Consider the following 13,368-nt stretch of genomic DNA (forward strand, 5'->3'; position numbering starts at 1 on the left):
CCCGGTTGCATATTTTCTTCTGCCTTGCTAACCCTCCAGCTCAGGTCTACCTATCTACCCCCCCCCCACCCCCCGTCAAATGCTCAGATAAATGCTCATAACATAGTGGACAGTTCAAGGGTGGACTTCGTATGAATCTGACTGGACTGTAGGTGTTACAGGTGTTGACCAGCAAAAGCTAGCACTGGAGAAGTCTGGGACAGTCGCCCCAGGTGAAACGTGCCTTAAGCTGAGTACGCTTGACTTCATTCTCCATTTATGTTTGTGTGCATTTCTGTGAGTGCTGGGTTGGACCTCCTCCCTGCTCGTACTTCCTCATGTCCTCTGGGCGTGATGTTACCGGACCCGACTGAGTCCAATTGCTCAGTCGTCAGTCCCCCACCGAAAGACGACACGGGACGGTGTTATGAGAAGGAACTTTACTGCGAGCTGGCAAACGAGGAACACACCGGGCATCGCTCCCGGCGCAGTGCGACCTGGAACAAAGGACTGGATTTGTCTGTATGCGGGGAAATGAGGCACCAACGTCGAGCGGAGCTTCGTCATCCTGTGTACAGGTGGGGACGTTCCTGCGTCTGCGCAGTAAGCAAACACGGCTCGATTACCTCGCCCGTCTAAAAATGGTGGGAAAAATCTACCCACCCCCAGGAGATTCTAGTACTATAACAAGGGTACATGAGAAAAGTTCATGAGGAGCTCAGTAGAGGGTCCCCCTGGCCACTGTGGCCAGCCCCCGGCCGTTTGAGCTGGATTAGCCCCCTGCTTCTGCAAATGACCTCCAGAGTCTCCCTGAAAAGACAGGTCTGGCAGACATCAAAGTTGGCATGGGTCTGGTAGAAAGTTTCACTAATTTAAGTCTCAGCCCTTCTGTTAAACTCTTATTAAATCATAGAATGCAGTTAGCACACCTTATAACACTTAAGGTGACCCGAGTGTGTTTACAGGTTAATCTAAGCAAGGTGATGAATTCTAAATAAAAGTTAGTCCACGCTAGGCTTCCTGCTAGGCTGTATACGTTATGTACAGATTAGTTTACAATGAGCCTTAGCTGCTGCAGGGGCCTATGAGGGGTCTGCGGGGACCCGGGGTTTGCAGGCAGACAGACCTGGCTCGGTGTGGCCTCTCGCAAATTACATGAGCCTCTGACTTCAGTCTCCTTTTATAGAAAACGAGAATGAAAAAAATACATACCTTATTAACCTCATGTAAATATGTAAAAGAGGTACATATATTTAAAAACAACATTTGAAAATGCTGAAAACTCTTACCAGAAAGGTTGTATTCCATCCCTATGCCCAAGACCACCTACTGGAATCGCCTGAGGCCAGGTGGTCTTGCAGACAGGGCTTCATCCTGAGTCGTGGAGAACCACCTACCGAGACCGTCTCTGCTGGAGCCTGCAGGTTCCTCTGGGTCCTGGTTCTCTCTGTCCTGTGTTCCCACCCCCCACAGCCACCTCGGCGCCCTCCGCTGCTGGGCTGGCCACGCCTCATTCTCCACCCTGCCTCTCATTGTGAAAACGATGACACGAATAACGAAGAAAGCAATACAGCTTCAGCTCTGCTCTCCACTCCCATCTTAGGAGGCGAAGCACTCAGATGTGGGGCCAACCCCGCTCTTCCAGGCTTTCGAAATCTCAGCGCCGTGAAACCTTGGCAGCATGAGCCTGCATCACCCCCACGCATGAAACGAGACGAACTCACTGAAAAGTTGCTTGCCGAGTACGGGCATATTATCTCTGTTATTCATCACCCAAATCCTTCAAGGCGAGGGTCATTAACCCCACTTTTATAGATGAAAAATGGATACTGCAAAAGATTAAGAGACTTTCCCAAGTTCACATTGAAAACAGCGGAACGGGAGACTTGCGCTCTGATCGGCGGGTGGTACGGCCATTATTGGTTCGACGATGTGTCTGATTCTTAGTTCCAGAAACACACCCACGAACACCCAACCCTCATGGAAGACGGTGGGCTATTATTCTAAACACACACACAGAGAAACAAATGCGTAAATGTTTTATTGTCTCTGCACATCTATAATCTCTTACGCAGGCATCATTCCACCTGGTCACTTCCCGCTGTGCCCACCCACAGATGTCTATTAGGGAAAATGCGCCATTAATGAGGTAAAAAATGTCCTCCAGATACTGAGCTTTGCTCAGTGTTTTCGGGGCACAGTCGGTGTGAGGGCAGATTCTGCCACTCAGGATTGCACCTCACCAGAATTCCCTTGAAATTGGCCGTTCCCCAGCTCCCTCAGACTTCTGGCGGCCCTTTGGCTCTCCCTCAGGCTGTCCACTTAAGAAATCACTTTATCATGCTTCCTTGTGATTGTATTTGCCCAAGGACTGAGCTCAAAGGTCCTTTTAAATTAAAAGATTTTTAAAGACCTCTCTGAGCAGCAAAACGCTGGGGAGTAGGGCGGGGAGCTCTGAAGAGGATTCCGGGCATCTACGTAGCAGGCTGTGTGGTGTACTCTTTAGCTGGAGATGTGGACCACAGCCAGTGACTGGGATGGACTCGGCTAATCTTGCAGAGGAGGTCAAAATCTAGTGTTCCTCATGACTTCCGGAGGGTTGTATGTGCGGCATGGGTAGAGGACGTCTCTGAGACAAGACGCCGGAGATGTTAAACCTTTGGTTAACTGTGGCATGGAACTCTGCAACCAGTCCCTGGACTCGGGAGAGACTCTCTTGGTGCATCTCTCTCAAAGAGCTGAAAAAGGCTGATATTCTGCGACAATTTCTATGAAAGGAGAATGCAGGATGAGGCGGAATGTCGGAGTCTTAACAACGTCTGGGAAGTCAGAGGACAGACCGTAATAGATTGGTTTGTTGGCCCCAATTCTTCACCTGTCCCTGGAAACACACCCTTGCCGTGGCCTCATCATGGGCACAGCGCACTTCTTACCCTTCGATGTCGGGCTCAGTCATGGGGCTTGCTCGTTAGCAGATATGATGACAGTGGGGTCTGAAGATGGACTTGAGCAGTGGAGCCTGCCTTCGGCTATCCCCTCAAGAACAGCGTGACCTGCCTAGCTCGCTAGCCACGGAAGCGTGACAGCCGTGTGGAGTGGAGCCCTCTGGCACGCCCTGGTGAGAGGCATCTGCCCCATGGAGCCCACAAGCTCACGAATGAGAGATACTTTTTGTTATCTGCCACGATATTTTGTTACGGGATCATCATGGCGATGACTTAACTAACATAAGGGCCCGTTTGTGTAGCTGTGAAATCTCTTCTCCGCATGTTTCTCCCTGACTTGTAAAGTCTTTAGAGGCATCTACTACATGCCAGCACAATGCGAGGCCCTGGGAGACACGGGAAAAGTTGAAGATAGAGCCCTGCGCTTAGCGTTAGCCCTGTCTCCACAAGGGTAAACTAAGCCCGAAACGTCGCCGGAGGCAAAAATGATAAAACTGAAGCTGTCCTGCTTCGGGCACATTACGAAGGCAGCGTTCTTCAAAAAAGATAGTGATGCTAGGAAAAATAAGAGGCAGCAGGAAAAGAGGGAGACCACATACGAGACGAACTGACTCCCTAAAAGAAGCCACAGGCGTGAGTGTCCAGGAGCCGAGCAGGGCGGTTGAAGACAGGACACCATGGACATCACTCCTTCATACGGCCGCCAGGAGTCGGAGCCGACTCGTTGGCCCGTGACACACACAATGCACCCACATGGGGTGATGACCCAAACACCAACATTCAGCCGGGCATCTCATTACAGCTAAATCATGGTCGTTAGAGCTGACTCAGTCAGCTCCCAGGTGATCTTGTCAAGAATTTAGACTTCCGCCCACCGTTTGGGTCTTGCAGGTGCGTATATTTGCGTGAACGTGCTGACTCCGAAAAGTGGTATCAAATAATAATGAAGCTAGATATTCGCCTTAGATCCGTGGTACATACGCGTGGACCGTGCAGGATGAACAGAAGGAGAGGAAAGTGTTGCTCATTGCCAGCTGCGACTTTTTATTGCAGGTCTTCCATACATGTTAAAGACGAGATACCTAAAGCAAAGAGGTGTTGATCATGGCCATGGCCATGACCAAAGCAGCTGGGGATGGTGCATCTCCAAAGGTGATGCTCTTTTTTTCTGTCCACCCCCTGGCCCGCCTGCTCTGTCCAGAGGCCACACAGCACGGCTACAGAGGCCGAGCCGTGGAGAGAGCCGGGCCCAGCGCTCAGTCCATCTCTGTCCCTTACTAGCGGAGCGACTTAAGCCATTTTCCCTTGTGTTTCCATTTCCACACCTCCAAAACGGGGACAATAATTTCTACCTCTGAGAGGTATCATAAGGATTAGAGACAGATCATCCGCTAAGGGCTGAATTGTGTTCCCCTCCCCAAATTCATACGGAGAAGTCCTCGCCCCCAGTACCTGAGAATGTCACTCATTGTAGATAGATCCTTTAAAGAGCTGATTAAGTTAAAACGAGGTCCGTAGGGAAGGCCCTAATTCCAATGACTAGTATCCTTATAAGAAGAGGAAATTTGAACAGAGACATGGATAAAGGGTAGACAGAGGGAAAATACCGCCATCTTCAAGCCAAGGAGAGAGGCCTCGGAAGAAACCAACCCCGCCGATACCTTCCTCTCAGCTTCCAAACTCCAGACTGTGAGAAAATAAATTTCCATCGTTTAAGCCTCCTAGTCTGTGATACTTTATTCCGGCAGCCCACGCAGACCAATACAATGTCTGAAACCCCTGGCATAGAATAGACCCTCAGTCAAGAGTGATCTCTGCAAAAAACGTACAACTACCTCCTCTCCTTCCATTACCCCTTCCTCCTACTTCTCCCTATTGTCCTTTATTCTCTCCTTCCCTGCTTTTCTCTCCCCTCACCCCCTCCCTCCATTCTCCTCCTCCTTATTCCTTTGCTTCACCCAAATACGTAGACCTCTAGCCTCTCAGCATGCGGCAAGAGGCCAGGTAGTAGTTTGGAGACAGTCTGAGAAGTATTTGTGTTCATATAAAGGGGAAAGAAAGATTGACATTTTCCCGGCTTGGCCAGAGTCACAGAAGAATAACAATCAGGCGAGAGACAGTGAGCAGCCCGGGAGAGGAAACAGCTCTTTAGGATTACGGGGTTTAGCGGGGTAGGGGATCGTGAGAATAAGGGCTCGAGAGTTTGTGATAGGTCATAATTATCTTGCATTTCGCTAGAGAAACGAGGAACTGAGATGTAGGAAGGTTTCTGAGCTTATTCCGTACCAGCTGTAGGGCTGGATTCCTGCTCTGGACGAGCCTTTTGTTCTGTGGTCTCTGTTTTCTAAATCCATGCACACAAAGAAAAAGTGGGGGCAGCAGGTGGCCAAGGACACCCCTGGGAGAGCTGCCCGGGCCAATTCTGTGGCTTTCCCAGGGGGAGTTAGAACCGTCTATGGCAATCGACTTCCCTTCCAGAAAGGACACGTTCCCCATCCAGAAAAAAATGAGGATAATCAGACTGGCTGGCAAAACCGTTTCGAGATTTCTTGGATGAGAGGCTCTGTGTAAACAGGGCACTGTTGTTTTCATACCTGGCTGGCGGTCCAGGGCAGAAGGAAAATGGGAAAAGCCAGGCAAGAATGCCTGCCTGGCAGCTGCTGCCCGAGCCTCTCCATCACGCCCTGACGTTGCAAAGCCGCTCGCGAACAGAACAGCCCCGGAAATGGGTGGGGGAGCCGAGGACGGGGCTGGCGGGCTCGGGAGAGAAGGATATGAGCAATAAGTGGGAGGTTAGAAGGTCAGACAGGAAAACATTCACACCGAGGGGAGAATATTTGCCTGAGCGCCCCTCTGCTTCCCTGGTGCTCGCTTTCTTTGTCTTCGGGATGAGCAATTGGACCCTGTCATTTCTGGAGCTCGGAACTGTAGGATTTCCGGAATTAGTCACTATCGAGTGTAGAGGGAGTCCAGGTCAGGAGTCAGGAGAAGGCACACCGAGGCGAGGATGAGCGAGTCACAGGAGAGGTGAGAGTAAGAGAGGAGATGAGGGTAGGAATGAAGGAGGGAAGAAGGAGAGAGGGAGGCGAGGATGGAGATGTCTCTCCTTCCAGAATGAGGCGCCAGCGTGAGGTCGGCAAAGGGCAGCTTTCTTAATGAGGTTCTGTTACCTTCCAGATGACTTTAAGGAGAAAGTAATCGCAGCCTTCCACGCAAGCCAGTGGACACAAATTACTTTGCAAGGCACACCTGACCTTTCTCGATAATGTGCAGTCTAGCGCTGATTAAGAGAACAAGCAAATACAGCAGCTGGGGAGCTGGTTCCTCCTCTGCAGGGGGTACGTCAAGAAGTCTGGCCTCCGATTCTTCTATTTCTTCTGGTAAGAGTAGAACAGCTTTGAAATGGGAGAGGATCCTATTGAGGTCTAAGGGGCTGCCTGGCCTGGCACGAAGGACCCCTTTCCCGTCACTGCTCAAGACGGGACTCTAGATAATGCTGCAGGCTCGCACAGACTGCTGTCGGGGGGGGGGGGCGCCCGTGTCGGCTGCTTAACATGCAGAATGAGGAGTCATAAAGTCAAGTGTCTGTAACATCTAATGTGAATGACAAAAGGGGGAAAACAGCCCGAGCAGAAAGCAGGCCTGTGTGTCTCCTCGTGGGGCGACGGCAGGGGCTCCACCTGGTGCCACAGCCGGGGGCCTCCGCCACGTGGGCACAGGTGCATGTGCGTAAGGGGACATGGGTGGGCATCCATGTGCACTGACCAAGCACACACGCACACGCACACGTGCGCACACACGGCATCGCAGGTGACAGCCGACGAGAGCGGTCGCTGTGGCCTTTCTGAGACCACGCTGCCTAGGAAAGGTGAGTCGCAGGCTGCACCAGCTTTCCTCCCGTGGGGAAGGCCCCCTGCTCAGGACCAAGGAGGACAGCTGAGACGAGCTGTCGAATAACCTCTTCCCGTCACGGCTCCAGAGTCCATGCCGGAAGAGGCAAAATTATAGGACACCTACAGATCCGCACTCTTCTTTCCAGACCCCAAACAGTTTTCAACAACCGCAGCTCGCGGTGGCTTGTGCTGACACACGGTGTCCCCTCAATGACTGAGCAGGGCATCAGACCCCTTCACCATCCTCTCACCAGGACGTTCTAGAAGGAAAAGCCACCTCAGTACCTAAAATAAACCTCGTGAGCCCAAGGCAAACATCGGAAGAATACTCCCTTGAGGGGGGCGAGAGCTAGGCGTTCAGTTTCGCCACCGGGAGCAAACATCCTCAGAGTGTCTCGCGGGTGGTGATGGGGCACGACTCTCGCCTCAGCTGGGGGGGGGGGTGGGGAGGATAGGGTCGGTCCTCCCCTTTGGCTATGGGGCACACGCACTGACTAACCACGACCCAACCCGTAATACTTTATAGAGTAGTTGCACCCAGGCTGAAATGTTTATACAAGGCTTAGCCAAAAGGCAGAGGAAGACAGAAGGGAAATAAAGCCAGACAGCAGCACAGACTCGACCTGGTTCGTGAGGCCAGCCCGTCTCTGTGAAGCTGTCCGTCAGGTTCCACAGGAAATGCAGGAGGGACGATGAGGCCCCAGGGCATTCTCACTTTTAAATCTGCCCCTTTTCTCGCTTCTACTTGTGTTCTAGATGAGGGCGCTGGAAGACTCTAAGCCTCTCAGATTTGAGGAATATTTCTTCACTTCCCACCCACATGTAAAAAGTGAGGCCGGGAGCATCTTCAGAGATCACTCAGGAGGGCCCTTTGCACACTGGGGTGTTCGTTCCTCAGACTCGCCTGAGTAGCTTGTTATAAATACCGATTCTGGGGCCACGGCCCCACATCGTGATTCCATACGTCCGGGGAGGACACTGGGAATGGGTATTTTTAACATAACAGCCCCATAGGCAATGTGCCCACTTGGCATTTCAAAGACAAAAACTCGGGCCATAGACGGAACTCGTTCAAGGTTACACATGGTCAGCAAGAGAGCGTTTGCTTTTTGCCCTCCCGCAAGCTCGTTTCCTGATCAACAGGCCACGGCAGAACCTGAGCCCAGGCCTCCAATTCCTCTAACCAGCTAGGTGACGTAGGGCCAAGATTTCTCCTTTCCGAACCCCAACTTCCTCTCACATCCCTTTCTGGGCTTGTGACCCTGCTGAGGAAGCGGGCAGCAAACTCTGAGCAAGGTGCGAATGCCCAAACTGGCGTGAGTGACAGCGATCACGAGACCCACGGAGGTGCGGTTTTCTTCCTTGATGCTTCACGAGAATCAAATGCCGTGTCATGCTTCGAAGCCCCAGATCCCCAATCCCTTCACCTTGCTGCCACAAAAGTCGTAGTCCAGACAGGTGGTGATGAATCACCCATCATCCTGTCTCTAACCCGGGCGGTTTGTCTCTTCCTGTTTGATGTGATTTAATGCGCGGGGCATGTCAGGGGCTTCACATGGGGGACATACGCAGAGCGGGAAGCTGGGCTCCTTGTTGGCCCTTAATGCGGCTGTGGTTTGCGACAAACAAACACTTGCCATGGTTTCTAGATACTGTCTATTCCCAAGGATGTAGAGCATAGAAGGGGGCTCCCTGGGACCCCTCTCTATATTAGTAAGAGGCGCGTGAGCTTTTCCTCTGCCGGACACGCCTCCTTTCTCTCAAGCCTCAGATACGCCTTTTTGTCGCTGGGAATAATCTTCCAAACTTAGTACAGGAGCAAAGAAAGGGTTCAGGAGGGAAGAGGCCATGAGTGACGCTGTGAGGTCCGCGGGGCTGACCCTCCCGTGCAGAAACCGCACCGGGCCTGGTCCCCTCTTAGGACCACAGGATGTGCGGTCTGGCGGGGGCTCCGAAACCACCTAGCGATCTCACCTTCCCGCTTACCGATGACGCATCTGAGTCCCAGGACGGCGGCTACTCGCTCACTGTCACACTGAAGGACCGTGCCAAACCTCTCCCCACTCCTTCCCGAGTGCACCCCACTCTCTCTCAGAGACGCAGCCCACTCGTCTCCCCTCCGCGAACTCACGCAGTTCGGTCTGTAACACGCGCGCAGCCGTGACGTTCTTTCCTGCTGCGTCTTTGCTCCTGTGCGCCTTGCCCCTTTGGCAAGGCGAGGACTGTGGCTTCGTGTGTCCTCCAGACCTGCAACTTTGTGCAGAGAGGTGCACAGCAAAGACACGTTCGCTTGAAAAGGGCCGGCTCGAGCACCGCTTGGGAAAGAAAGAGAAAAACACCGAGCAAAGGGGCAGGGCAGTGAGGGAAGCAGGTGTCTGTATTGACCTTTTTAAATGAACCCGGCACGTGCTCCCCGCCAAGCCCACCCCTGCCCGCCACCTCGGATGTCATCCTCTCCCCGCAGCCCACTGCTCAGACCGTTCATCAGCTCTCGTCCACCCTCCCACCTCTCACTCCATTTGGCCCCACGTCTTGCCTTCTGCCCCTCCCTCCTGGAGAACGAGACGCTGGCATCTGTCTGTCTTGACCTCAGCATCCTGTGTCCTCGGCTGATTCTCGTGTCGGTCTGGCCCTCCCTGCACCTTTGTACATAACTCCAGCCGCACCCTCTGCTCCCTTGTCCCTCTGGCCCCCGGCTACAGTCTCTGACAAGATGGAACACGGAGATCGAATGGAAGATTCTAGGCCCACGTGAGGTCCGGACGTGAGAACGGGGTGGTAGAAGTGGTCAGAGACAAACAGATCCAGAGGATATAAAACGGTGGCTTTTCCAAACTCTAGGCACCGGGTCTGTCTCCTCGGCGTCTTTATACACAGAGACACTAATTCTTCACTTTGCCTTGGAATTGCCAAAATGTCTTATTTTGTTTCTCCCTTTTCTCTCACCTCGCTTCCCTTTACATCTCTCTCTCTCTCTCTCTCTCTCTCTCTCACACACACACACACACACACACACGCACACACACACCCCTCAACACTTTCTCTTTTAAAAGCATAAACCATAGGTATAGGCGGTGGCTCATGGAGGAGAAAAATAGGAATTATTTTTTTCTGAAGACCCTAGCTGCATTTCCCTTGACTCATTCACACACCGGCTGTGTTCGCTAGGAGATTTTATTTTATTTCTCACTCTATAGTGGGTTCTTTATCACTGCCAAATTTTACCTACAGTTCAGCATAACAAAAATTCAGGTCTCTTTTCCTTTAAAACAACGTCTATTCCCACCATCGCTCAGGCAGCTCAAAAGGAGGTTGTGAAAGTTGGTTCTGGCCCAACGCCGCTCTGATCAGAGATGCTCAGTGAATAGCTCATATGCATAAGGAGACAAAGGCAAAGGCCAGTTGTCACCAAGAGATGTATCTAAGCAACCTTGGTACTAAGCAACAGATGGGAACTCCAAGTGTCCTGGTCCACTCCAGGCTCGGCAGGCTGCTCAGAACTTGGCCTTGGCTGGCATAGAGACTTGTTTGGGTGGAGGAAGGGCTAATGGAAGAGAGGAGAGAAGAGAGAGAGAGAAAGGAGAAGAAAGGAGATAAAGATGGGGGAAAGGAAAAAGGAAGAGTAGAAAGGAGAGAAAGACAACAAAGAATGACAATGAACAACATGGAATCTCATGTCTGACGGTCATTAAGGCTGATATTTAAAAAACGGCTTGAGGTTTTATCAGGCTACGTGGCCACAGTTAAGATTTTTGAAACGTTCTTGAACGTGCTGTTTGGTTGGTGAGTGCATCTCCCGGGGTGTCAAAATATTTCTTCTTATGAACCTTCCTGATCTGGATCATCAATGGTCCAGAAATTAGTATCACTCACTTCCTGGCTGGCTCTTACAGAACTGAAGTGCAGGTATGTATGTATTGGCGGATTAATTTCTGACGGGAGGTGCCAGGCATAGAGATGTGCATGGAATAGTGTCACAAAGTGGGTGGGAGGGGCGGGGCTCAGGGTGAAGAGGGAGGAGCTCAGAGGAACACATTCCAGTCGATGATAGATAGGGCGGAACCGGGTCAGCCCGTGGTGAGCTTGAACTTCGTCTTTGCCGTCTACTTCCTGCAAGCATTCATGGGGAAGAGGCCAGGAACCCACAGTAAACTGTCTCCATGTGGGTAAGATGTGCCGGTGCCCTGGTGATCCAGCCAAGCCTGTCTCGGGTCACGAAGGTCAGGGAAAATAGCTTGACAGCCGCGCGTTGTTATAATTGGTCTGAGAATGTTCCCGGAGGGTAGAAGAACTCGAGGGATGAGCATGCCAGGCAGCACCTGGTCTACAACCTCGATCCCAGGGTCTCTTCTACCCCGGGCCCCACCCCGCCCACTTCTCCTCATGCGCGGCCTGCTGGAACTCTCGCCACCTCCCTCGCATTGGCTGAGAGCAGTTGCTGCATGGACGATAGAACACGAACCACTTATCAAAGCAAACCAACCCCCCCAACCCCGCCACACACACACACACACACACACACACACTGCAGGGCGATTAGAGGCCATTTCTACAAGGTTCCGGAATGGGGTCATTAAGAGCTGTCATTCCCTTTTTCTGAACCAGTTTGTCTACATCAGTTGTTGTCGGCGGTCAGAATCTGTGACTCACGGAGGGGCATCGGAGCCCTGGAAACGCTCGGCATATGGCGAGCGTGGCATGTGATTGTGAGCAGCGCCTCATCCCTGATTGAGGTCTATCATCACCAGCCAAGAATCCGAATTCGGCAATTTACAAATTCCGGGCTTTTGTTGTTTGTCTCCTCCCCAGGGCTATTCCCGGGCCCAGCTTTGCCTGGAAAGTACCAGGTGCGTTTGGTCTGGGGCTGATGAGATGTCTCTTTTTGTTTGGCTTTTAAAAGCCCGACAAAAACGTCCAGAACATCAAGCCCATTGTAGTGCCAGATGAAGGTGTTCTGAAACAGGTGTGTGTGCGCGTGTGTGTGTGTGTGATAGAAACTATTCAAAGATAGGTTTCCAGGGATTTTATATCTCACACACACACACACGCACGCACGCACGCACACACACACACACACACACAAAGGAACAGACTTTTTTTGGGGGAAAAAAAACTATGTGATCTAAAACTTATGCAGACAACCAGATGAAATGTTCCTTCTCTTTCATAGAAACCTTATGTTTCAGTTTAATTAATAGATATTTATTTTATTTTGGCTACCCAGTAACTGAACCTCTTTTATAGGTTGGGAGAAATCCCCCTATTCTGAGAAAGAAACTGCCTGCTGTTATGTAAATCACTCTCCCAGAACCTTTTAAGCCGAGTAGAAATTCGTGTCCGGCTCTATCAATCAGACACAAATAGTCACTGTAAACTGGCTGCGGAGGGGAACCAAGAACTGCGGGGAAGCTGTTGTTGGCAGAGAATAGAACCAGAGCAGGGGCAACGGCAGCCGATCTGTGTCCAAGGGCGACGGTGGCATCTGTGACTTGCGTCCGGTTTCTGCAGTGAGCCACGGGACAACCTGTAGCATCGAGCGCCCAGACGTGGCTGCGCGAGTGTTTCCCCTGATGAGTTTCGTGATGGAATTCGGGGCTATTTGCTGGGTTTGTAGACGTCAGTTCCGGTTCTCGGACCCTGTGAGCGATTTCGTGAATTACCCAATATCCTTTTGATAAAACATTTTTATGTTAAACCGACCGAAGTTGGTTTCTGTTGCTTGCAGTTAAGAACCATGATTGATACAAAAATTGGCAAGAGGACTAATCAAAGAGGACAAGACTCTCAGAGAGATGAAGGGTGGGCTTGGAAGTGGTTATCTGGTCTTATTAATTTTGAGGGCAATAACTATCGAAATTCTATGATAGGATAGAATGCTGACAGTGGCCTGCACTGGTACAACTGCTTATCAAATTATCACTTGTGGTCATCTATAATAATGTATTCACCGAAGGCAAAGCTTTTGAGAATCAAGTGGCTAGTTAACATGGGACAGTGTGAACAGCAAGAGAAAATTAATCACTGTTGGGTGGGAAAGATTTTTCAATTAGTGCTGTAAAATAAAAGAAAGAGAATGAATGAATCAAACTCCCAAATCCTACAAGCCATTCCTTGGCCGAAATCCAGGGAATTTCTGTGAATGTACTAAGAGACTGGCCATATGACTTGTTCTGGCCAGTGGAATGTGTCAAATGAACTATGGTTGCATGATGTAGCTTAGCAGTTTGGTCCTATAATTCACCAAGAAGAGGACATGCCCCGGATAGCTGCTAGCTCAAGGAAAATGTGGAGCCAGGAGGGGACACCTGAAATCAATCTGCAGTCTGGATCTGGAGGTCAGAGGCTAGAGCCTGGGGCCTGGAGATTGGAGACCGGCTCACCTGCTGAACCTAGGTCAACCCGCATTTCGGAATAATATGGTATTCAACGTTATTGCAGCCAATAGTTGGCTAATAAACGTAGTGTTTCCTCTCGCGTCCCTGCTTAACCCCCTGCTTATCCAGCGTAGAAAAATGATAGCGCCCAGGTTTTGGAGTGGATGCGACAGTGGA

The sequence above is a fragment of the Rousettus aegyptiacus genome, unplaced genomic scaffold (genome assembly GCF_014176215.1).
Source record: "Rousettus aegyptiacus isolate mRouAeg1 unplaced genomic scaffold, mRouAeg1.p scaffold_m13_p_16, whole genome shotgun sequence".
Lineage (NCBI taxonomy): Eukaryota > Metazoa > Chordata > Mammalia > Chiroptera > Pteropodidae > Rousettus > Rousettus aegyptiacus.